General features: G+C 47.8%; 1 protein-coding gene and 1 non-coding gene across 2 annotated transcripts in view; one reads left to right on the top strand and one right to left on the bottom strand.

Moving 5' to 3' along the window:
• Nucleotides 1–25473, bottom strand: part of BTBD11 (BTB domain containing 11) — a 313797-nt gene that overhangs the window by 281837 nt on the left and 6487 nt on the right. The window lies entirely within an intron of this gene.
• On the top strand, nucleotides 7285–7386 carry LOC122225690. Its single transcript, XR_006205304.1, has one exon. It is a non-coding gene; the product is annotated as a U6 spliceosomal RNA (small nuclear RNA).

The following is a 25473-nucleotide window of genomic DNA, read 5'->3' as shown; positions in this document are numbered from 1 at the left end:
TCACAGGAGGCAATGAGAACCAGGTGGTTCATACGGGCCACAGCCTTCCTCCGTGTCTCTCAAACCCATTCCCTTCTCTCCATTTCAGCTTTCTCCCCAGGCTACCATCATCTCATTTCTGCCTACAGCCTCTGCCAGTCTCCTCCCCGGGCCTGATCCTTCACCCAAAAAGTCCCACAATCAGAGAAAAGGCTTGAAAACAGGAATCTGATCACATCATTCTCCTGATACCGAGGATAGCGTCGGCCCTTAAGGCTCCTTGATGAAAATGAGAAAAAGGCGCCCTCCTCCAGGCAGGCATAGGCCCTGTCCTGCGGCCCATGCCTTAGTGAGTTGAGACACCCGCTTAGTTGGCACCCTTGTACAGGACACAACCTGGGTAACTGTACAGGGCAATCCTGACCTTCACTATCTGCCCACTGCTCTGAGGACAAACACTAACCTCCTGCCAGGGGCCTCTAAGGTCCTGCTCAACATGACCCTGGTCTATTTCTGCAGGCCTTTCCTCCTCCGGGCTACGCCCCACCCCTCGCTGTGCCCTCCCCCTGCCGCCCGCCTCCCCCCCCCCCACCTCCCACTGCACTCCACCCTCTGTCCAGACAGTCGGCACTGTTCTGGATTCCCTAAGGGTTCCATGTGTGCCCTCTCTTTGCGCAAACTGCTCCCTCTAAGACTATGTAACGCCTGTACCTCTTTCAGCTCTCACCTTAGATGTCCCTCCCTTCACCAGAGCCTCACCTGACCCCACCATGCCAAACACACGCCTCCCTCCTGATACCCTTCTTCGCCCTGTACCATAATAGCCTGTTTACTCAGCTGTCTGTCCCCTGGACCCCAAGTTCTGCAAGGGCAGGAGCCAGCTGCTTCTTCGCCAGTGTATCTGGAGCACATATCTGGCATGAGGGAGATATTTATTGAATGAATGAATCAATCAATCAATCAACTAATGAAGAGGTGAATGAGTAGGACACAGAATTTCAGATCGGGAAAGGGCCCCTGCTCACTCAGCTGGACCACCATTTTACTGAGGAGGAGGCGGATGCCCATGACTTTCCTCAGCTCACACGCATGCGGTCATTAGAGGCCAGGCCAACCCTCCACCCGCTACAGCAGGCAGAGAAAAAAAAAAAAACCCGCAGCAAAAGGGATGCTCTTTTAGGAGAAAGTCTGATGGCAAAATGCGGTGGAACACAGCGGTTAAGCCCAGGGCTTTGCATTGCAATCAGAAGGCCCAGGGCTACTTACTAGCTGTGTGGCCGTGGGCGGGTGATTCAAACACTTTGGGTCTCCAATCTGTAAAATGGGAACTGGGGGAACATACTGCATGACGTGTGGGTAGCGATGAAAGAGACTCAGCATGAAAAGTACTTAGCACAGGGCCTGGCACTTGCTGCTCAATTAAAATGAGCTGTGAATCCTGTAACTGAATAATGCTTCATATCTCCGTGATGCACCCTCCTTCCCCTCCCTGCCCCCATTGGGCCCCAGGCCCAGGCTTTCCCCTTTGCCAATCTCTTCAGCACAAATCCTACCTCTGGCTCCCTCCCATCCCTCACTTTTGTGCAAGGCACAACTCAGATCTCACTAAAAGCAAACTGAGGACTTTCAGGGCTTTCAAACAACCCCCCTCAATCTAAAATATCCCCTTCCATGTCTGGGAAAGAAGAGGGAGGCTTTAATAATGCGGATCAGACCATGTTCAATACCAGGTCATTCATTTGCAAGGGAAGACCAGAACGTCTGGCAGATAGCACCTTTTTAAAAATATTCCCAACCTGTTCCCCCAGTATCTTGATGCTTGCAGCTTTGGGTAGGTTTTATTTTGGAACCAAAGGCTCCAATTGTGTTTCTCCTTTTAGATCTCTGGGTGGGACGTCGCAAATTTACCTCTAGATCTCCAGGGAAGCAGAATAATGAATTATTAGCATTTTATCTGAGGGACGCACATCCCATAAAGTCGGGGAACAATGTGATTTTTCCCCCAAATTAATTTCATTTTATTCTAAAATGGCCTATAGAAAAGGAGTAGAAGAAATAGATTGTCTGTTTCCTGACCAACAAAGATCACCCTTTGCTTTCAGAGGAAAGAAAACAGTTCATTTTCCTGGATTACTGGATGGAAAGCAAACAGGAACTCTACCTCACCTAATGCGCATGCATTTTGTGCACTCATGGCTTTAATCCCACGGTCACTGGGGATGGTCAACAAGCATGCCAGCAAGAGTGAGTCTGGATGTTTTTCTTAAGAGCCTGAAGGGGGCTGTCTGTGTCTCCACAGCACTCTGTCTATACCTCTGACATGGTACCTCTCACATTGCCCTTCACTGCAATTCTGTTCTTCATGTTGTCCCACCACTAGGATATGCTTCTCAAAGTCAGGCATCTCCCCCTGCATCTTTATCCCCAGGCAGGATTGCCAACTACAATACCAAATGCACCGTTAAAACTGAATGTTAGATACGCATGCAATATTCAGGACATAACTTACAGTAAAAAATATTCCTGAGGCACCTGGGTGGCTCAGTCGGTTAAGTGTCTGACTCTTGATTTCCGCTCAGGTGATGACCTCACAGTTCAGGAGACAGAGCCTTGCCTTGGGCTCTGTGCTGACAGCACAGAGCCTGCTTGGGATTCTCTCTCTCCCTCTCTCTCTCTGCCCCTCCCACATACCTGCTCTCTCTCTCTCTCTCTCTCTCAAATAAACTTTAAATAATCCTTATTTATCTGACACACAAAATTTCTTTGGCACCATTTTTTTAAAAATTAAATTTAATTTAAATTTTAGTTATCACACTGTGCAATGTCGGTTTCAGGAGTAGAATTGAGTGATTCATCACATACATACAACACCCAGGGCTCATTACAACAAATGCCCTCCTTAGTACCCATCACCCATCTAGCCCATCTCCCATCCACCCCCCTCCGTCAACCCTCAGTCTGTTCTCTATCATTAGAGTCTCTTATGGTCTGTTTCCCTCTCTTCTCTTTCCCCCCATATCTTCCCCTATGTTCAACTGTTTTGTTTCTTAAATTCCATATATGAGTAAAATCATAGGACATTTGTCTCTCTCTGACTTATTTTGCTTAGCATAATACACTCTAGTTCCATCCACGTTGTGGCAAATGGCAAGATTTCATTCTTTTTGATGGCTGGGTAATATTCCATTATATATATACACACGTTTTATATATATATATATATATATATATATATATATATATATACACACACACACACATACACACACATATACACACACACATACACACACACACATCTTCTCTATCCATTCATCAGTTGATGGACAGTTAGGTTCTCTCCATAGTTTGGCTATTGTTGACAATACTGCTATAAACATTGGGGTGCATGTACCCTTTCTAATCTGTATTTTTGTATCCTTTGGGCAAATACTTAATAGTGCAATTGCTGGGTCGTAGGGTATCTCTAATTTTAGTTTTTCGAGGAACCTCCATACCGTTCTCCACAGTGGCTGCACCAGTTTGCATTCCCACCAGCAATGCAAGAAGGTTCCCCTTTCTCCACATCCTCTCATTGGCACCCTTTTTATTTGCTAACTATGGCAGTCTTAACCCCAGGGTTTCTTCTCAATTCATCCTCACGACTCTGAAACATCATACCCATGTTTCCATTTTATAGTTGAAGAAACAGAGAAGCTAAATAACCTGCTGAGATTACACAGCTAGCGGTGGTAGATCCGACTGTGAAATTCTACCTTTCCATCTACGTGCTCCATCCATGTTGGGGAATGAATGAAAGAAGGCATGCATGCATGCAGACGGTGAGCGGCCAGGGAACCCGCTAGGCACCTTACTCTGAGTCATCACTCCCTCCCTGGAATCCCAGCCACACTTCCTTCTTAGCGAGATTGCTGCCCCACATTCTTCTTCTTGGGAAAGGGCCAGCTTCCTGGGAACAACACTGATGCGGTAGATGAGACCAGGTTCTCCCTAAGTGAAAACAAATCTCCTGGTGCCAGGAACAGCGGGGGGGCGGGGTAGGGGACTGGACAGAGCAGGCTGCTCACCATCCTGAGAAACCATGGCGCTGGAGCTCAAGGCCTGGACACTGACCACCCGCACCTGCAGCCGCCCTCCTCTGAGCTCAGAGCACACAGACAGCACAGGGCGGGGGGTCCTACCTCCACTCCAGCCCTGTGACCTCAGAAAGCTCACAGGGCAGCAAGGCAGGCTCACAGAGAGAGCCACACTGCAAGGTAGAGGGCAAATACCAAAGCGGTTCACACCCTGGCTGCTCCCTCCGCCTGGTACTCTCGGCCCAAACCCCTCACTTCTGCTTGAGGGTCCCCACCCCCAGAGGCCTCCCAGCCGCCCCTCTAAAAGAGCACCCCCTGCAGTCTCTACCTGGAATCACCATCCATTTGTTTACTGCAGGTCTCCATCACAGACCTGAAGTTCATGAACAGTCTCTCTTGTTTAGTGCTTTTGTTTCCTTCACTACTACAGCCATAGCGCCTAAAACACTCTCTTGCATACATTAGGTGCTCAGAACATACCTGCTGAGTGAAAGACTGAATGGAGGTCTCTGTTTAAAACAAAAATAATAAATATATGTGGACATGGATACACACACACACACACACACACACACACACACACGTACACACACAACATAAAAACCCAACTAAAATTAAATACAAGTAATGAAGTGCAGGGGCGGGGGGTATTTCTAGGTAAGCCCTTCAAGGACCCCACCACACGTCTTCACACATATACTATTCCCTCTCTCTGAAATGCACAAACCATTCATCTTTCACAGCCCAACTCAGTTGCCTCTTTCCCGCAGAGGATGTCTCTGACCATCTCCCCCTGCTTCCCACCCTGCTAGAGAGCCCATTACCCCACCCTCTCTTTTGACTCGCTGCTGCTGTTACGGTTGGGGTTATGTTCCCGCATTATAATTTGTTAAATCGCACGTTTTGCTGTCCTTGTGGCGGACTGCATTTTACCAAAATGGCTGCAGTCATCTGTCCCATGGCACGTGCTCCTCTGCAACGTGACCTTGCCACTCCCCCACCTGGATGTGGGGCTCCTCCCCATCCCTCGGAAGTGGGCTGTGTGCTGTGCCTTTTGGCCAACTGTGAAAGTGACTCCGCACCAGCTTGGGATGTAGCCATTAACTGAACTGGAAGCTTCTACCTTCCACCTCTTGGAAGCCAGCCACCATGGCAGAAGGGCAATTACCCTAAGACCTCCATGCTGCGTTTAGTCCAAGCCATGTGGAGAGGCCCCAGAAGACAAGATGCTGTGTGGAGATGGGTGGAAAAGCATCAAGGCACCAAACCGTGTGTGTAAGGAGGCCATCTTGGGAGTGACTCCTCTAGCCCACCTCTTGGCAACCCCAGGGATGTGCAAGCCAGACGTGTGCATCGGAGATGAACTGCCCGACCGAGCCCTTTCCAGATCCCTACGCACAAAGCTGAGAGCAAAATCAATGGGTTGCTTTAAGCCACTAACTGTTGGGGTAGTTTGGCTTGAGCACTAGTTAATTGAAACACCCTTGAAGACAGGAACTCTATTTTATTTAGTTTTATATCCCCTAATCTAGAACAGCGCGAGGCTCACAGCTCAATAAAATTCTGCAGGGTTGAACTGGCTCAGATTGAATTTAATTTCCCCCAATTTAGAAGGACTACTTTAGTAAATAAAGCCAAAATGTCCTGAGTCATCAGCTGAAGGTACTACCTGGCCCATGTGAAAAACGGAAGGGTAGAGTTTACATGGAAATTTATAGAATATTACATGCTACTCTAGACAAAAGACTTTTACAGGGATGAAATAAAACTACGATTATCCCCAGTAAGTTTTAGGAATATTGCCGGTTATGACAGTCACTGTAAAAACATTGCATAAAAATACTCCAGTTTTGTGTCGGGTGCCAGGGAGCCCTGATGTATTTTTCTTCATTCCCTACAGGACCAGAATGGGGGTGTGATCCTGTGGCCTTGGCTATTTACTCTCAGGCACCCGGGGATAGAGTCTGGGAAGCCAGCATCTTCATCTTTAGTAAAAATTGCATTTACTTTGTATTGTCTGAAATTTAGGAGCAGTCTCAGTTTGAAGGACTTTCTGTTCTGTGATATTTCCTGTAACTGAGATCTGGCTATGGGATACCTTCATAGGACCGTCACAAAGGCCATTCTCGGGTCTGGGATGCCCCTTCATGTACCTCCTAGCTTTCCTCAGTGGGAGTGCTTCTCCAAAATCCTGTCTTGCTCCCTCCTAACTCTAGACCTTCCATCTCTCCCAAAATCATAAACTCAGACCCAAAAGGGATCTCAGAGTTACCGATGTCATGCCCCGGTCAAATCCCTGCTCCAGAGCAAAGGCCTTTTTCTTCCACTGTGCAGGGCAGTTGAGTGGGAATAGGTACGAACCACCTCAAAAGCCCCAGGTGTGGGTCATGATTCCACTATTTATAGACAATGAGACCTTAGACAAGTCACATGACCTCACTGGGTCTAATCAGGCCAAGGACACTCATGGGACTCCCATGAGGACTGCATGAGATATGTGTGTGCTGTGAATGAAAGAACTAGATGAATGGGTGAACAAAGGAATGAATGAACATTGCTGATGAGGACTGAGACCAGTATTAACCATCCATCAGCTTCGGCCTGAAATAATGGCTTTCTTGCTGCAGCCCCAGGAGCCGCATAAAAACTCCCCTCTCTGTCATTCTAGATCCCACCTTCATTCTCTGGAGTTTCTGGATGTTGTAACTGCATGGTTTCCAGCTTTCTGGGACCACCCTGCTTCTGGAAGAAGCCTCATTCTGGCATGGGCAAACCTTCACCTTAGTGACTGGGTCAGGGATGGGTTCCACCAACATCTGGTCAGAATCAAAGCGCATAGGACGTGTTTATGAGGAAAGGAAAGTGCTTTCTCGTCTCCTGATTTAACAGGAGGAAGTCAAGTCTGGGGTAGCGACAGCCAACTGGCTGGCACATGAGAAGCTGAGCTGAAGATAAACCCACGCAGGGAGGAAGCTACAGCTGAAAAGGGCAAGGGGCAGCTGAGGTCTGAGGTCATGATGGGAGTCCTCAATCAAGCAGCTCGTGCAGCCAATCCTGTTCCTGGACTTCTCATTTACATGGGCCAATACTTCCCTTCTCTTTATGTTTACGTGAAGTCTGGGTTGGATGTTTTATCACTTGAAACTAATACCAAGCCCTTTCTCTCCACAGAAAAAATCATTTCTCACAGATGTCTACCTTCATGGAGAGTTCTAAAATCAGAGAAACGGGGCTAAGGCAGCACACATACTAAACTTAGAAGGATACAGAGAAAATTAGCATGGCCCCTGTGCAGGGGTGACACACAATTCATGAAGCTTCCATAATTTTTTAAGTAAAATAACATAAAATCAGAGAATGGAGCATCTTCTTGGTCTTGGGCCTTAAACATGTATTTTTCAGGCCCACTGAAGTGTCCACTTATTTACAAAGGGTCCCTCTGTTCCCCTTCACACTTGACTTTGCCCATCTTTTCAACCCTGAGACAGTCCACAGTGATTCACCGACAAGATACTTCACACTCATCCCCAAACACTAAATATCCTGCAAACAGAGGCAAGTAAAAAGGGACTCCCCTTCCTGACAGAGAGAACCTCCTGAGGGCCAGTAAAAGCAAGAGAGGTATCCGGCTGAAGCTTCTGGCGAGCCAGGATAAATGACCAGGCTGGAAGACCACTGTCTTCCATTGGAAATAAACAAGGTCTGACCATAAAATCACGAGTGCTTTCTAGAGCAACTGCAATTTCTTTTAGAGACCTTTTATGTACTAGAGTGATTTTAAAAGCAAATCAATCATTTTTGAAAATCAGAATTTACTCTTATTAATATAATCAGGTTGTTCAATTAAAACATACAGAAGTATTAAATCTGTATTGAAGCTCAAAATTGTGTGGAATCAAGATTATGTTCATTATCAAGTACAGGGACAATGGCTTTAACACAGAAGGTATGGCCTGTCTCCATGTTCGCTTTAGCAAATCTTTAAAGTGACCCAGAACACCAGGACCATTCCTCAGTGCTAAAGGATGAGCTGGCCACGACAAGAGTGTCAGCCATCACCCCTTTATGAGGCCAATTACATCCAGTGGTTTTGGGGGCTCAGGGTGAATCATTCAAGAAATACTCGTCTGAGGATGAGATCTCAGAGAAACCCAACCTCTGAAGTCCTGGGATTCACTGGCAAAAAGTTGCAGGCATGAACTGGAAATATCTGTTGCCTTTTTTAACAGGCACTTCTTCAGCCTGAAGAACAACAGGTGCCATTCACCAGCTACCACGGGCACTGCTGGCTGCCAACCCAATCGATATCCCTTCCTGTCCTCTTCCATAGTAAGAGCACTCTGATTGGGTAGTCATGGTGGGAAAAATATGTCCAGCTAAAGAACTGAATTTCTCAGCCTCCCTTGGAGAAATGGTGGCTGCAGAGGGGCCAAGCGTTGGTTAAAGAGATATAAGCAGAATTAATAGATGGGGCCAACAGTGAGGCTCCTTAAAAGAAGGGCTTTTCTCCACCCTTCCTCATTCTTTATCACGCTTAAAATGCAGAAATGATGACTGGAGCTGTAGCAGCCATCTTGGGGCCATGAGGTACCTTGAGAATGCAAACCATGTGCTAAAGATGACAGGGCAGAAAGACAAAGGAACCTGAGATGCCGTAGAATCACCTACCTGACCTTGAACTGCCAACCTGCCTTGGGCTCTTATAAGAGAGGAAAAACAACTCCTTGCCTTGTTTAAAGCCAGTTAGTTTGGTCTCTGATACTAGCTACCAAACACAATCTGACATCAGATTGGCCAATTAAAATCAAGCTTATTGGTCAAGAAAGGCACCTTCAATTCTGGCCACCTTTAGCAATCGGAATGCTCTAACTGGATGCTACATAGGTTTGTGCTCTAATTCTGGAAGCTTTGAGCAAGTAATATCTTCACTGAGCACAGGGCAGGGAAAGGGGCAAAAGAACTGAAAGGTCCAGACTCTGCCCTCGAAGAGCTTATGGGTAATGGGAGATGCAGGTCAAAGCCACAGCAAAAGATTTCCAACAAAAGGACCCATGTGATCCACATATGAAGCATTTCAGACAGCAAAGGCAAGTGCTGTGGGATTTCAAAGAAGGGAAAATCTGCTTGTTCTGGGACAGCCCCAGGAAGGATGTAGGGCTTGACTTGCAGCCATGCAGCTGAGAGGAGGGGAAGAAAGGAGCCATTCCAGGTGGACAGATTGCTCGAGCAGAAGCTTGGAATTAGGAACGAAAGTGTTTGGGGGAGGATGGGAGTAGCCTGGGAAGCTATAGAGGTTCCACTGAGACAGGTATTAGGATGTACCAGGATGAGAAGCTTGCACTTGACTCTGTAGCCAATAGGGAAATAGTACTCAGAGCGCGGCTGGGGTGCCAGGAGGGATGGACTGAACAGGAAGAGCAAGACTAAGGTGAGGCTCTAGTAAGGAGGCTGACTGTGGTCTGTATGGTCCTGAGACACTCTGGTCGGAGATGGGGGTCAGTGGCTCTGACCCATGTGGCAGGTAGAATGATGGTGGCAATGGTACGACCACAATCCTTGTAGCTGAGAGTCACTCTGAATGGTGAGAGAGACAGAGCAACTGACCACGTGTCATCCCTCCTCCCCTCTCCTGCAAGCAGGCTTCTCGGATGGAAGCTTCAGCACTTAGACTCCTCCCATCCCCCAAAGGAAAACAGAACATGAATCTGGCATCCATAGGCAAAGAAGGATGATAGCTTCAGTCGATGGATAGTTCGGGATTCCAGACACAGGATCATGATGACTGGGAATGGAAGGGAACTCACCTGTCATCAAGAAACCCCAGAATTCTAGAATAGCGTGGGCTCCTGGAAGGTTCCTCAGGGATAATCTCACCCATTGGTGTTCAAACTGCGTTCCATACGGGAGTAGGGTCCACTATTCACAAAGGGGATAGTGATCAAACAAAAACAGATCTGCTCTTTTGTGTTTCCTATATTTAGGTTCCCAGAAAGGCTGCATTCCAAACCTGAGGGTTGCTACCAAGTCTGAAATCCACCAGCAACCCAACTCCCTTCCTCATCTTACAAATGAGGGTAATGCTGTTCCCATTCACTGAGGGATCCTCAGCTCCCAGCACAAGACCGGCCACGAGGTAAGTGCTTTAGAAACACCTTCCAAACAGAGCTATGAATGAAAGTGGTTACAGGTGGCTTTCAGTGGCAGGGCCCCAGTGACTCAATCCCCATCACGCCTTTGGCTCAGCGTGGCCCAGTTATGCAGGGGCCGAGCTCAGGCGTGTGCTAACAGCATCCTCAGCTCCTCTGCTCACAGAGTTCCCAGCTACCGGTGGCTTGGGAGTCTGCCTCCCTGCCCCCCATGTGGCCGGCTGTCTCCAGCCTCCACTGCAGCTCATATCATCCTGCACCTGAGGAATCGCACGAGCTTCCCAGGGGCATCAAATGCGTCAAATTCATGGTTGTCTTTCCAGCCCCCAGCACTGCCCTTCTTCTCCTCACCAAATTCCTGATTTAAAAAAAAGAAGAAGAAAACAACCCTGGGCAAGTCTTTGAAGACACACTTGGGAACGTGCAGACCGTTATAGTGACTGAGCTAGGGAAGGGCTCCATCCTGGGAAGTCTCTGGTGAGCCTCTCAGGAGTGTTTTTTCTGTCTGGTGCTCATTGTTCTTCTAAAATGGGAAGGTTGGCCGCTTAATCAAGGGCTGTGTCAGTGCCGTGGAGCTGTAGGAAAAGGGACCGGTGAATTGTACAAGGAAGGAAACACACCGCAGGGCCACACCTCTAAGCCCAAACACCCATGGACCAAATTGCCTGTCCTGTCCAGATTTGTAGACAATGCAAGGCACCTTCAGCAGCGAGCAGGGAGAAGCCGGAGAGGGATCACTCTTTGGTTTTGTGCTAGATTCTAACTATCTCAACAACTGCATCACAGTATGAATGTGAGTGTGTATGTGAGACTGGGTGTGAGTGAGTGTGCATACGTGTGAGATGCGCAGTGCAATTCTCAGAGTGGCCTGAGGCTGATCTCAACTCGGTTTCTTAATGTCACCAGCACGAGATCATTTTTTCCCACTAGGCAACTCAGTTCCTGGGCCTCTTCTTGGGCCTACAAAAATACCCAAAGCCTTAAAAGTGAAATTGTCAGCTCCAAAACATGAAAAGAAAACCGCAAAGCCATAATGAATAGCTGTGTAATTAAGTGGCTAAAACCTGTAACATGAAGTCAACATCATGAACTGCTGACGTCAACATTCATTACAATTTCATTACATTCGCGGGGGTGGGGGGGGGTGGGGGGGGGACAGGAAGGGCTAGTTAGACTTTTCTCATTTTGCAAGAATTCCTGAGGATACATGATGACAGCAGAGAAATCAGAGCCCACCGAAAAATGAGATGTACGTGTGGCAAAACAATTCCAAAAGCAAAATCATTACAATTTTTTTTCCAGCCATAATATAAATTTGATGGGGTATGTCTGGGCGTGATGTGGGACGGTGCCTCCAAAGGCAGGGAGGCTGGAATAAGGAAGATGTTAAAACTACCTACGTGACAGTCTGCCAATTTTAGCTATCAAAACTCAACTAAGATCAGAAGCCTTGGCAAATGCCCCATTTCTGACAAGTCTGCTGGACTAATGTAGGCCCGCATACACACACACATGCACACACACATGTGCGTGCACACACACACGCACACACACACACACACACACACACACACACACAATGGCTGCCTGTTTTCCTGGTACTGCTGAAGTTAATAAACACTTGCCCTCACTTCTTCCAAATGGAAACAAACTGAAGCTTTCCTTGATATATGATGTACTATCAATAACCTCCTACTTCTCCTTTCACAGAAAACTCATTTTACTTTAAGGAAAACACGATGAATGATTAAGATCCATAACAGAGACCCTGTGCACAGAATACGTAAGGATTTCTAGTTGTGACAAGCCTTTGCAATGGAAAACTTTTGGCAAACTGAAAACCAAGGCAAGAAACCTGTCCGGGAGCGTGTCTCCCACTTGGGCACGCCCCCTCTTTTCAAGTGCCCAGTGCAACAGGGAGCAACTTCTTGTATACAAGAACAGGATGGATTATACAGCTGAGCTAAGGCACACCAGCCTTCGTGAGCCTCTGAACTTGTGCTTTCTTTCAGAAAGAGCTTGTTCAGGCTGGGCCATAGATTCCTCTAGAAAGTCCACAAGTGGAGAGGCTCTCATAGCCCATTCTTTCTGGGCCCGTGGGAAGCTGGCTAAGGGGCTGTGTCCTGCAGTGCACAGCAGGAACCCTCCTCCTTTCTGTGTGGACACCCCATGGACTTTGTGACCTTCAAGCAGCAGCATCTGAAGCCCATGAGAAGCCTCTTGCAATGGCTGAAGATGTAAAGGTAGGGGCCAAGGTCAGATTCAAGGCTCCATTGAACCTTGACCTGACAGGCTGCAGGGGAGGGGCACAGTAACCCCATACCTCCAAAGGTTAGGAGGGCCAAAAGCTGGGGTAACCTCCAGATCCCGGTTAGTCTTCAGATAGGACCCCTGTGTACTCGTCCTCCCTGCCTTGGGATATTCAATTCAGTTTCTCAAAACTCTTGAGCACCCACAGGGGCGCCTGGGTGGCTCAGTCGGTTGAGCGTCCGACTTCGGCTCAGGTCATGATCTCGCGGTCCGTGGGTTCGAGCCCCGCGTCAGGCTCTGTGCTGACAGCTCAGAGCCTGGAGCCTGCTTCAGATTCTGTGTCTCCCCCGCTCTCTGCCCCTCCCCCATTCATGCTCTGTCTCTGTCTCAAAAATAAATAAACATTAAAAAAAAAATTTAAAAAAAAACTCTTGAGCACCCACAATGCACAAAGGGCCGACTTGGGACGCACAAAAAGAGCACCGGACTAGGATTCAAACAGCTGCCCCGTGCTGCCACTTACTTAGCGACCTTGAGCAAGACAGGTCACCTCTGGCACCCTCAGAATGAGGCCACTAATGCCTACCACCCATGCTAATACGCAGGGCTGTTAGGAATACTGATAGAAATAACTGATGGAATTTTGTAAACTGTGGAGGCCTAAAGAATTAATAATAACAAGCACTGTGGGGTTCACAATTACAGTTAGTGCAACCTGAAAAACAGCAAACATTTCCTCCTCTCTTCCAGGGGCCCCTTGCTTCAATGCTACTCAATTGGCAGATGAGTTTGCTCCCTGAGGAAGGGGGAAGACGACACAGACCTGAGTTAGTCAATAGGAGCATCGGGTTAAACTGGCTCAGCTTAAGTATTTGAATCAATAAGTGTCACACTGTTCCAGGGAAAAAAGTGGTCCTGGTCTTTGTAATCACAAAACTGGACTATATGCTGGTAGCGACGTGTGCTTTTCCTCCTATACCAGTGCCTAGTGTTTCGTAGACGCTGAACTACTTCTCAAATGAAGGACAAAGAGAGATGGAGAGAGACCAACAAAACCACAAACACTGAGTCATGGTGGGGGGTACTGGGGGTGGGAATAGATACACGGTTGCTTTCTCTTTACAATTCCACATTGCCAATCTGATTAAATTGATTATTCGTCTAATCGCGGATTCTTTTTTTTTTTTTTTCCGCTGTGGAACTGACCAGCTGTCTTATCATGGTCTAGACACAGTCTTAGTGTTATTAGAACATTTAAGGAGTTCTCACGGGTCACACTGCACCCCTGTTGCCGACGGCCAGCATGGGTCACAGGACAGCCTGCCAGTGTCCCGCCAGGTGGCCAGGGCGGGACTCCCAGCTCCTGCACCCAGACAGCACGGCCCTCAGTGGGTCTCTTCAGCCTCTCTGACTCAGTTCCCCAGGCTGTGCGGGGCAAACTAAAGATACCGACCTCATCGGTGGGGCTGGAGGGACTGAGCTGAGAGAATGTCTGGAGACTGCTCTACACTGATTCCGACCATGGCGGACCTCAATCAACAGGACAAAGGGTTGAATCACAGTTGAGTAAAGGAAACAAAGCCTTGTTTCTTTTTCCCTGGGGCAGCATGGCAGCATGGACGCCAAGCTGGGATTCAGGGAGCTAAGGCCCAGGTCCAGCCGTGAAGTGAGGACCTTCCACTTTCTCTGACCCGCTCATCTGCCAACAGTGGTGCGGCCCCACACACATCTATTAATCCCCCTGGCTCTCAGATGTCTGGTTTGCAAACTCCACCTGACACCCATCTGAAGGCAGCAGGGCTATACCAGGAGCCTTGTGTGGCTTCTTCCAGTTCGAAGATCCAAGAGTCTATATGCAGATACAGCTTTCAGCTTTGAATGAGAGCAAGGTGCGGTCTCACAGGAGGAAAGTGGGTATAAAGGAATAATGAGGAACCATTCTTTTTCTCTTCTTCAAAGAGAGAGGCAAGCTTTGAAAAGGAGAGCTTTTCAGGGCTGGGAATTTAGAAATACAGGGGAAGACTCCCAGCCCGTTGGCCAGTGGTTAGCTCCAGGCTCTTGGTTTGCCTGTTAGTGAAGTTTCATTGATCCATGGCTCATTTCACAGACTACAAAATATTTACTCAGTGCCCACTATGTGTGGACACCGTTCTAAGTCTCGGGGTGATGGTGGGGAGTGAAATATACAAATACCCTGCTCGCATGGAGCTTGTGTTCCATGGCCTCATTCATTCATTGAACAAATCTGTGTAAGTGCCAACTATGTGCCCACTAGAGACCCAGAGATGAACAGGAAATCGCCTGGCCTATAAAGATGGACAGGTAAGTGGGCTGTTCACAGTATAACCTGATGGGTGGTACAGTAGAGGTTTCAGGGGACTAGGGACTGAGAATTTCAGCAATAATAGCTGTCATGTGTCAAGCGCTCACTGCCCCACACTAAGTGCTCATAAGTATCATGGCATTTCGTCCCAGCCCCAAAACATTCCTATGCGCTGGTGGGGGCGGGGGCGGGGGGGGAAACTAAGGCCAGGAGAGAAGAACTCACCCAAGGCCACCAGCCAATAAGGGATGATGCCATGTTGTGAACCCAGGCTGTCTGATCTCAGACGTTTGGCTACATAGCAAGATACACCATACAGACTCCTTCCCAGAACATCAGCCAGATTAGACATTTTAATGAGCAAACAACTTAAGTCATAACATCCCAAAGCCCCCATCTTCTACACTGGGGTTTAGGAATTCAGGACTGATCCTTTGGTTGATGTAAAACTGATTTACTCCCAGAACTTATTAGGAAAAAAATATACATATTTCTTTAATACAGAGGCAAGCCAGCTTTAAACCTCAGACCTTTGAGAGCCATAGGTGAATGTAGCAGCACTGACAAATGAAAGCAAGCACTTTGACCTGGAAGGTCAGGACGTGTCTGGCTGGACAGGGTTATTTTTGGTTCAGAGATGACTTTGATGAGTTCCACCTTTGCTCCCTTGTATCAAAAATGGCACCCAGGAGGTGAGGGTGCAACAGTGAAGGGGGGATAAAAAGAAGAGCTTTGCATCAGGAGAAAAGCAGAATTGCAAACAATAAGGAGGAGGGGGAGAGAGGAGACATCTTAGACTTGGAAGCATCTAATTGGACCCTGCATCCTACCAGTTCTGTTTGTTGCCAATAATGGTTCTTCTTCTTTCTTCCATCCCCTTGGGATCCTGGAGCTCTACAAGGTTCCAGGCACAGCACCTACCTAACTCTCCCTTCCCTATTCCACTTGGCTCAGTGCTTCTCCCAGCCCCGGGGGGACACACCCTCCTGATCTCCACAGCCAAAGCCAAACAAAGCACAGAAACAGGCACATGGTGGCATCCCTGCTCCCTGAGTAGCTGAGCCTCCTAGGATGTCAGAGCAGGAAGGACTTGCTAATCTTCCAGACCAGTGCTTTGCAGACTCTATCTGGCAACAAACAGAATCCCTTTCTCAAATGCATCTTATGCAAAAGTCAAATATACTAAAACAGATGGAAGGGTAGCAGCTCTGGTGAAGTGAGTGTGCAGGGTGGGACGGGAAGCCTCCCCACTTGAATGCCCTTTAGAGAACTTTCAGACCATGAGAGTCCAGTCTGAAGTCAGTGATTCGGTCTAATCCCCTCAGTTTATAGATGACACACTGAGACCATTTTGCCTCCATCCCTTTGAGAAAACATACCAAACATCTTCCTGGTTCATTATGGTTAGTGTGGTCCCCATCAGGCACCTTGATCCTGCTTGTTTGCTTCGGGCCCAAAGTGGTCCCTGGGGCGGCAGGCGAAAATACCCCCACAGCTCAGGATATGATGGTGGTGACTACCTCGCAGGCCACAAGGCACAGATGAGCCCTTCCTCCTCCTAGATGCTTTCTTCCATTGACTATGAGGACATTTCTGTTCTTTTTACTGGCTCCTGCTTCTCAGTGTCCTTTGCTGGCTCCTCCTCGGCCTGGCCCACGGAAAGGCCCAGCCCTTGGCCCACCTATCTCTTCTACACTCATTCCCTAGGGGGCTTTGTCATGTCTCATGGCTTTAGAAACCATCTATATGCTTCTGACTCCTAAGTTTATACCTGCAAACCCAAGTCTTTCCTGAATGCAGCCATGATTATCCAACCACCTAGCTGACATTTCTACCTAAGGATCTCAAAGCCTCCTTAAGCTTCGCATGTTCCAAACTGGACTCCCAATCTCTCTGCCATCTGCAAACCTGTTCATTCCCCAGGCAGGCTTCCCCAGCTCAGTTTATGCAATTCCATCCTTCCAGTTGTTCAGACCAAAAACCCTGCAGTCATCCTTGACTCCTCTCCTTTCCTGACCGCACCCTCCACCCCCCCCCCTCCCCTGCAATGTGTCAACAACGTCTTGGTGACTCTTCCTTTTCATTATGACCCCAGTCCAACCACTTCTTAGCCCACCTCCACTACTAACACCCTGGTCTAGTGCACCACCATCTCCTGCCTGGGTTGTTTTAAGAACCTCTATCCGGTGGTCTTCATTTCACTCTTCCTCTTCTACAGCCTGTTTTTCAACCAGCAACCGGAGTGATCCTTTTAAATCATAAGTCAGACCTACAAATCCTTACTGAAAATCCTGTAATGGCTTCCTGTTCACTAAAAGTAAAAGCCAAAGCCTACAATAGCCTATGAGGACCTGCCCAACCTGGCTTTCTATAATTTTCTGCTTTCACTTCTTATTCCTCTTGGCTCACCTACACTTCTCTGCCACAAGGGCTTCTTTGCTACTCTTGCCTCAGGGCCTTTGTACTGGCTGTTCCCCTGCCAACAGCACTCCTTCCTCAGGTACTCACACAGTTTTGTTTTGTTTTGTTGTTTTTTTAGTATTTGCATTACCATTTTTTAATTTTTTAAATTTTTTTGTTGTTTATTTTTAACAAAGAGAGAGAGTGCACACAAGCTGGGGAGGGGCAGAAAAAGAGGGAGACAGAGGATCTGAAGCTGGCTCTGTGCTGAGAGGAGAGCCAGATATGGGGCTCAAACTTATGAACCGTGAGATCATGACCTGATGAAGTCAGATGCTTAACCAATTAGGCCACCCAGGCGCCCTGATACTCACACGAAGTTCTCACCTCCTTCACCTGTCTGCACCAATGTCACCTTCTCAGTGGGACCACCCTAACCACACTATTTATAATTACAACTCACCATCCCAGCCCTCCCAATCCCCCTCACTCTGATTTACCTTTTCTATGGCAGTTATCACTTTCTGACATCCTATATTTGCTTACTTACAATTGTTTAAGGTCTCCGCCAACTAGAATTCATGGTCTATGAAGGTCTTTGTCTGTCTGTGAACTGATATATGCTAAGTGCTCAGAACCATGCCTCCTACCCAGCAGGCCCTCAACAAATATCTGTCGAATGAATGAATGAATGGACAAATGATTATTTTGTAGTTTACAGATCGCTATCATAACTGATGATCCTTTGAGCCTTGAAACTCTTGGGATTTTTTAGACAAGAAGACAAGTCCAGGGGCTCCTGGGTGGCTCAGTAGGTTAAACGTCCATCTGACCCTTGGTTTCAAGCCCCGGTCGTGATCTCATGGTTCTTGGGTTCGAGCCCTGTGTTGGGCTCCACACTGACAATAAATACAGAGCCTGCTTGGGATTCTCTCTCTCTCTCCTTCTCTCTCTCTCTGCCCTACCCCAGCTTGCTCTCTCTCAAAATAAATAATTAAAAAAAAAAAAAAAAGCCCAGGGGCACCTGGGTGGCTCAGTCGGTTGAGCCTCCAACTCGGCTCAGGTCATGATCTCACAGTCTGTGAGTTCGAGCCCCGCATCAGGCTCCATGCTAACAGCTCAGAGCCTGGAGCCTGCTTTGGATTCTTTGTCTCCCTCTCTCTCTGACCCTCCCCTGTTCATGCTGTGTCTCCCTCTGTCTCAAAAATAAATAAACATTAAAAAAAAAATTAAAAGGAAAAAAGTCCAGAGAGGTTAAATCACTTGCCTGAGACCACACAGCTTGTTCTACAGTGGGCTTCATCCCCTCTTCTGTTTTTAAACCCTTAAGAGGATGGTATTTGACCACACTGGTGCTGATCTCTCCAAAGCCCAGACCCCATCCAGCACTCTCCGCCCTCCCTAAATTTGCACCCAGGCTTGCTGAAGACCACATCTACAGGTACAGTGCACAGGGTGCTAATTTTTCCCCAGAGGAGCATTTATATACTTTTACTCAAATGAATGCATATCTTGTCTCTAGGGACCATGTGACACAGATAGAAGCTTCCAGGCCAACTTCTGACCCTAAGACCCTCCTCCAGAACACAGGAGGGACACTGATATGCTGCCCCATCCCTGGCCTTCTGTTTACTCACATACCACAACTGGATGTTCGGTAAGGTATGGGGTGGGGGGGGGGGGTGCGGAACAGACAGGGGAGAGAGACCCTTTGCAATCAAGAGGAGGCTCTCTTTGTTCTTTCTTAACAACTATGGGCTGAAATGTGAGGTTGCTAAGTGCCACTTAATAACTGCTTCTAGCCTCCTGCTGATAAATTTCGTTCAGGCCTAAATTGCAGGAAAAGTTACAGCAGCTAGTTTATTTCTGTCTCATCCATCATACTGTGAATTGTGTTATCTGCTCACGATGGCTCTTTTCACACAGGCCACTGGGAAGCTAAAGGGCAGCAAATCCTAGTTCTCAGGCCTTCGGACTCCAGGGCTTACGCCAGTGGCCCCTGGTTCCCAGGCTTCAGGATTTAGACTGAATTATACCACCTGCTTTTCTGGTTCTCCATCTAGCACTGGCAAATTGTGGGACTTTCTGGCTTCCACAACCATGTGAGCTGATTCCCATAACAAATCACCTCATATATAATCTCTATATATCCTATTGGTTCTGTTTCTCAGGAAAGCCCTAATACAGTGATGAACACTCCGTAAATGTTACCTTTTCCCATTAGTAAATTCCAGGCTTTACTGTTTTCCAAAGTGTTGCCTTGTTTGACACTTATGGCAGCATGAATACCAGAACCTAGCATTATCATTATTTCCCATTCTTATAAGAAGAAACAGGTTCAGAGAGGTCAAGGGCCTGTCCCAGGCCACACAGCATATGTAAACCCGGTTAGGCCTGAGCCGAAGAAGCCCTCCTACTTGCTAGAGGGTTCAGGCACCTTCCTGCACCCCCTCCCTTTCGACCACCAGCCCCCACTCTGCAGGCTCCCAGCTGCCCCAAGGGGTTCCACATGCTGAGACCACCAGAGGCTGCAAAATCGCCAGCTTGCTCCCGGTCTGTCGCTCTTTCCTCCACAGCTCTCATGCTAAGGGAAAGGAAAACCCGGAACAGCAAGAGGGTCAGCGGCAGCAGCAGGACCAGGAGGGAAGGAGCCTGGGAGATGGAGAGGGGAAGAGAAAGAGGGGGCGCCCCACACCTGGCCACTCGCTTAGCCTCCCACCCACACCAGTCCGCCCCAGGAATGGGAAGAACAAGCCTCTGGAGACTCAGCATCTGGCCTTGAAAATGGCAGCTGCAGAATGGAGAGAGTGGGTGGAGGGGCGGGGTAGGTTTCTAAAGAGAGTGGGGCACACACAGAATTCAGAATTGAGAGAGGAGATTCCCAGCTCCGTTCCCGGCCCCGATGACATGGCTCCAGGGTGGGAAGGTAACCACGAATCTTAACCCCCAATCCCACCCACGATCCCCGGAGGTCTGGTATCCCCAGTCACCCCTGGAGGCACACAGGACGGGCAGCTGGGCCTCCCCAGACTTCACCCCACAGTCTGAGGAGACTCTGTCCTACGACCCTGTGAACCTCTGCCGAGGAGCTACGGTCACGGGCACAGTTTTACATTTGGGTGATTAACTGTGGATAAACTAAACCTACTTCAGGTCTGCAAGCTTCTCAGGGCAGGACCATGTCCATTGTTGCTCACAAGGGTGAGCCCAGGCCCTAGCCCTCAGAGTCAGCAAAGGTAAGGCTGCAAGGGGTAGGAGGGGCAGGAGGCCAAGAAAAGAGGCCAGAGGGGAGGCCGAGGAAAGGAAACGCTGTATCTGTTCCCCAGTACTTGAAATTCTCTGAGGCCATTGAGAGAGAGAGAGAGAGATTGATTGGTAATTTGTGTCTGCCTCTGCATGCACATCCTGACTTCTGGGTGGTGCTATGGGCTGGGATTAGGAAGAAACAATGACACACGCCACCCAAAAGAACCCAGTTAATACAAGCAGCCTCAACCTCTGACACGAGCATTGTTTTTTAAGGTATCAAACTGCCTCTCTGATTTGCTTTTGGATGTTAACCCACTGGGGAGCGGCTAATATGGTTCCGCATGGAGCATGCCTGATCTTCACAGTAAGTAACTGTTTTCGTGGGCTCAGTCGCAAGCGAATGGGAACCTCCCCCATGCTCCTGGACTAGCATTTCTTTTACTGTGATACGCAGAGTAAAAGCTGGAGATGGTATAGCCTGGCTGTAAATTAATCTCGAAAACTGCTGTCAACAACGCAGCTTCTCAGCCCTCTCTGCCCCCAAGGAGCGAGCTGGTCTGGAGGAAGCAATGCATCACAGAGAATAGGAGACGGGCTAAGAATCCAGAAGCCCGGGTACTGGTTCCAGCTCTGCTGTAAGACCTTGTGACGTTGGGCAAGGGGAGTCTCACTCTGAGCCTCAGTTTCCCTACCTGTAAAATTGTGAGGGTTGAAGGGAATGCTCCCCAGGAATGCTACCACATGGGTGGGAGAAAGGGAGAATCTGAAGTCCCTCAGACTTGAGCTCAAATCCCCACTCTGCATTCACTGCCTCAGAGACTCTGGGCAAGTTACGAAATGTCTCACAGCCTCAGATTCTTCTTGGGTAGGATGGGGCTGGTAACAATATCTAACTGGCCTTCCCACATTCACCTTTCCCTTCCTTCCTATCTGTTCTCAGTACTGCAGCCTACATGAGCTTCTTAGACCACAAGTCTGATCATAGTGCTGCCCTCCTTAAAACCTTTCAAAGGTTTTCCAGTGTCCTTGGGAAAAGAAGACTCTTTAATCTGGAAGATGGCTTGGTCCAACCTCCACCCAGCTCTCCTCACTTTGTTCTCCCATTCCAGCCATCCTGGCTGCTCTCCTTCTTACCATGCTCCCTTCTGCCACAGGCCCTTTGCACATTCTGCTTGCATCATGGAGTATCTTCTACCTTTTCAACCAAATGGGTCATTCTTCGACTTCACTCAAGCCTCACATCCTCATCGAAGCCTTCCCTTACTCCTGACTACCCCAGGTATCTCTCCTTTGTAGCAACCATCACAGTTGTATACCTACATGATTATTCATGATGAAAATAATTCACTACAGGCCTGCAAGCTCCATGAGGTCAGGGACCATGTTACTTAACATCTAACATAGTGCCTACAGAAAAAAATCATAATGAACATAATAAAACAACACCAACATTTATCAAGCAATTTCTACATGTCAGACACTTCCCTAAGAATTCGCTTTTATTATTATTCTCACCTAACAAAGGGGAAGAATGAGTCACAGGGAGGTTAGGTAACTTGTCTGATATCATACAACCAGTTAAGTGGTCAAACCCCGGAAGCCTGGTTACTGGTAGAGTGTTTGAAGGTTTTTCCTCAATACATGAAGCAGGGTTCAAGAAGCAGATCTTTAAGCAAGGAAGCTGGCACCTCTTAAACATTTGATAATAATAATAATTGCTACCAGACATTGTTTGTGATACGTCCAATACTACCTATTCTAGGGACTTCTACATGAACTAACTCATCCTCCCGATGACACCGTAAGGACGTACTACCATTATCGTCATTTAACAGATGAGGAAACCCAGGCTCAGAAAGGTTACCTGGCTTTCCCGAGGTCACCAGAGTTTACACCTTGGTCCACTAACTCTAAAGTCTGAGAAAACTCCAGCCCTGGGATTCTCAGGGGGGCCAGAACAAATTCTCCATCATGCCACAGATTTCTGCACTCAGTTCTAGTGAGAAGGCCCGCCCTCCTTCTGGCACTGAGTCTACTGACCCAGCTAGGCAGGGTATGGACAGAGCTGTCCCCTGGAGACCACAAAGCCACCCACCGCTCCGAGGCCTCGGCTGAAGAGGCTACACAGCAACCTCACGGGGCAGCCAGGATGGGGAAAACCAGCACGAGCTGAGAAAAGAGCTGGGATCACATACTACATGAAGGGCAATCCTCAACCAGGAGCACCAGCACCAAGGCAAGCTGTGCCTTCCACTCCACACACCCCTTGGGCTGTTCTGGGATCCCCTCAGAGGCTCATCTTCACCACGGTGCTTGTAGCCCTTCAGAGAGCACAGGTTCTGAAGCCCAAACCCCAACTCTACCCCTCAGTACCTGTGGCAACTCAGCCAGCCACTGAACCTGTCTGAGCCTGGGTTTCCTCCCCAGTAAAATGGGAAGAGGAAACACGCACTTCACAAGAATGGGGTGAAGACTGCGGGAAGTATTCTGGAACGCCCTGCTAGTACACTACCTGGCCCAGCAAGTGTTAGCCCCTCTGCAAGGGGTGCTGGAGGGGAAGAGACAGGTACATAATACACTTTTCCGAGGGCACCCACTCGTTTTGGATTCATATTCTTCCCATGCCTAAAAGGTTCATACTGATTCACCATGAATCTACACCACACCCCACTTCCGGATTAGGATGACAGTAACAATAATAATAAACGTAAAGCATGATAGGTATAAAGTATTTACTTACCATGAGACACTGGGAAAGACACTTTGTATACACTGTGTCATTTCTTTTATATTATTTTAATCTTCACAAATATCCTAAGGGGCAGTCCAGAGCCAGACTGCCTGGGTTCAGATCTGACCCAGCCATTTGTGAGCTGTGTCACCTCAGACAGATTCTTGAAACTTTTTGTTCCTCAACTTTCTAATCTAGAATTGTAGTTGGGAATGGCTACCCTGCCAGAGACTATAACTCCCAGCCCCCTCGTTTCTAGGTGAGGCCATGTGACTGAGCTCTGGTCACTGGAATGTGGAAGGAGTTGATATACTCACATCCAGACTGTCCTATAAAAACCTCCTGCACTCTTCCACACTCCTGTTGTCCCCGAGCATGGAAGTTCTGGGGAGTCAAATGTTCCAGAAGACAGAACCTCCGTCAACTTCTGTGGAACAAAGCACTTCCCTGCCCTGGCATCAACTTTTCTCAACATGAATGAGACGACCACTTTTCTTGTGTTTAGCCACTAAGATGTTATGGTTGATCTGATCTAACAGCTACCATCACCCTGACTACTAAAGAAATTGGTACCAGAAGTAGGGTGCTTAAATATGTGGTCCTGGCTTAGAAGTCAGATAGTAGAGCCTGGGAAACTGGACAGCCTCATTTTGGACAGTGGTAAAATGTTAACTGTCACCTAGGACGACTCAGAGGCAGAAACTGGGCCAACTGAGCCTATAGGCTCTAGAGAAAGATGTTTAGGGAAAAAAAAAAATGGTAATAGTTTGCTTTATTGCTCCTGGCTGAGTTTAGCAAGGCATTAATAAGAAAGAGGAGCTGAAAAAGACAATGATTTCTAGACCCCAAACAATAAGAGTAAAGACTGAGAAGACTTTTAAGTGAAACAAATGATCAGATTAAGGGTATAAGCTTCCGCATAAGCCTGATGGCTGCAAGGTAGCTGTCATTAAGGGGAGATAAAGAAAGGTATCCAGGTAAGAAAGTGAAGAAATAATCCAGTTTGATAATTAGCTCTAGGAAATGACTATGGGTGTGGCTATCGTCACATTCGATGTCACTGATGAAAATCCTACTAAGTTGTTAAGAGAACTGCATTGGCAACATCTCTAAGCGTGCATTTTAAAAATCTTTTACCGTTACAGCATTAAAACAATCCTTGGGCCCCTAGAAGTTCAAGGGCAGGAAGGAACTAGGTTACAAAAGATTTAGAGCTTCAGGTTGGTCATACCCCTCAGGACCTGCTTCAGGAAGGGCCAAGAAAAAAAAAATGGACAGACAATCCTCCCACCACAAGGCAGAGCCAGGAGCATGGAGAACAAGAAACCAGGAAATTTCTCCCAGAAGCAGACTCAGGGCTTAAGCAAGGAACATCACCCATTTCCAGGGCACAACTACACAGTGCCTGCTTGCCAAGGTTTCAGAAGAACTAACCCAGTGACCTGTGTGTGTCTTCCACTACTGCTTTTTCTTAATGGGAATTTTACTGCGGCTACCCTGCCCTTTCCAATGTGGAAGTATGGATGCAGAGGGGCAGATAACATGTCTCTGTTGGCTCATGGCTCCCTGGACCATGAGAAGCCATACACAATCCAATGGCTAGAACTCAGCTTCACCCAAAGATCCTCAACTTTCCTCTGCAAGCAATGACTGCACAGAATATTAGTGTCCTCCCTTGGGAAGGGGAACATGTTTTAAGTGAGAGAAGAAGGATACACACAGATATTTGGTGGCTGGAGAAACCCTGGCACATCTGGCCAAGGATATATAAGCACAAACGATGGAGATCCCTTTCAGGCTTAGCCCGTAACACCTTTCGTAAGATCTCTACTCTCTCCTTTCTCTACCTATTAGCTAGATGAATGTCCTAGTATGGCCCTGAAGGCCACATACTAAAAGGTAAAGAAAGCCAAACACATCAATCTTGGTACCTAACTGACCTTCCTTCTCCTCCCCCATCACTCCTCTCCCAATCAGACTTTAGCAAGTAAGAAACAACCTTCTATTATGTTAAATTCCTGAGATTTGGGGGTTGTCTTTTATAACAGCGAATGTGATTATAATGATTATAATAAAGAGAAACCATGCCTGGCATGTAATAAGCACTACATAACTGTAGCTATTATTAGAATACCCATTTTACTGATAGGAAAGCTTGCAAGTTATGGGTGTGCCTGACTTCGAAGTCAGACCTCTCGGTAGACGATAATCAGAGCAATTTTGGAGGTGATTTTGGTGCCTGGCTCAAGGTCACTAATCATGATAGACCCAGAATTGGAGGCCTTCCTCCTATTCAAAAGCCATCAGCATGCGGCTCCT

The sequence above is a fragment of the Panthera leo genome, chromosome B4, assembly GCF_018350215.1.
Source record: "Panthera leo isolate Ple1 chromosome B4, P.leo_Ple1_pat1.1, whole genome shotgun sequence".
NCBI classification, from domain to species: domain Eukaryota; kingdom Metazoa; phylum Chordata; class Mammalia; order Carnivora; family Felidae; genus Panthera; species Panthera leo.
This window is presented reverse-complemented; position numbering and strand designations above follow the sequence as displayed.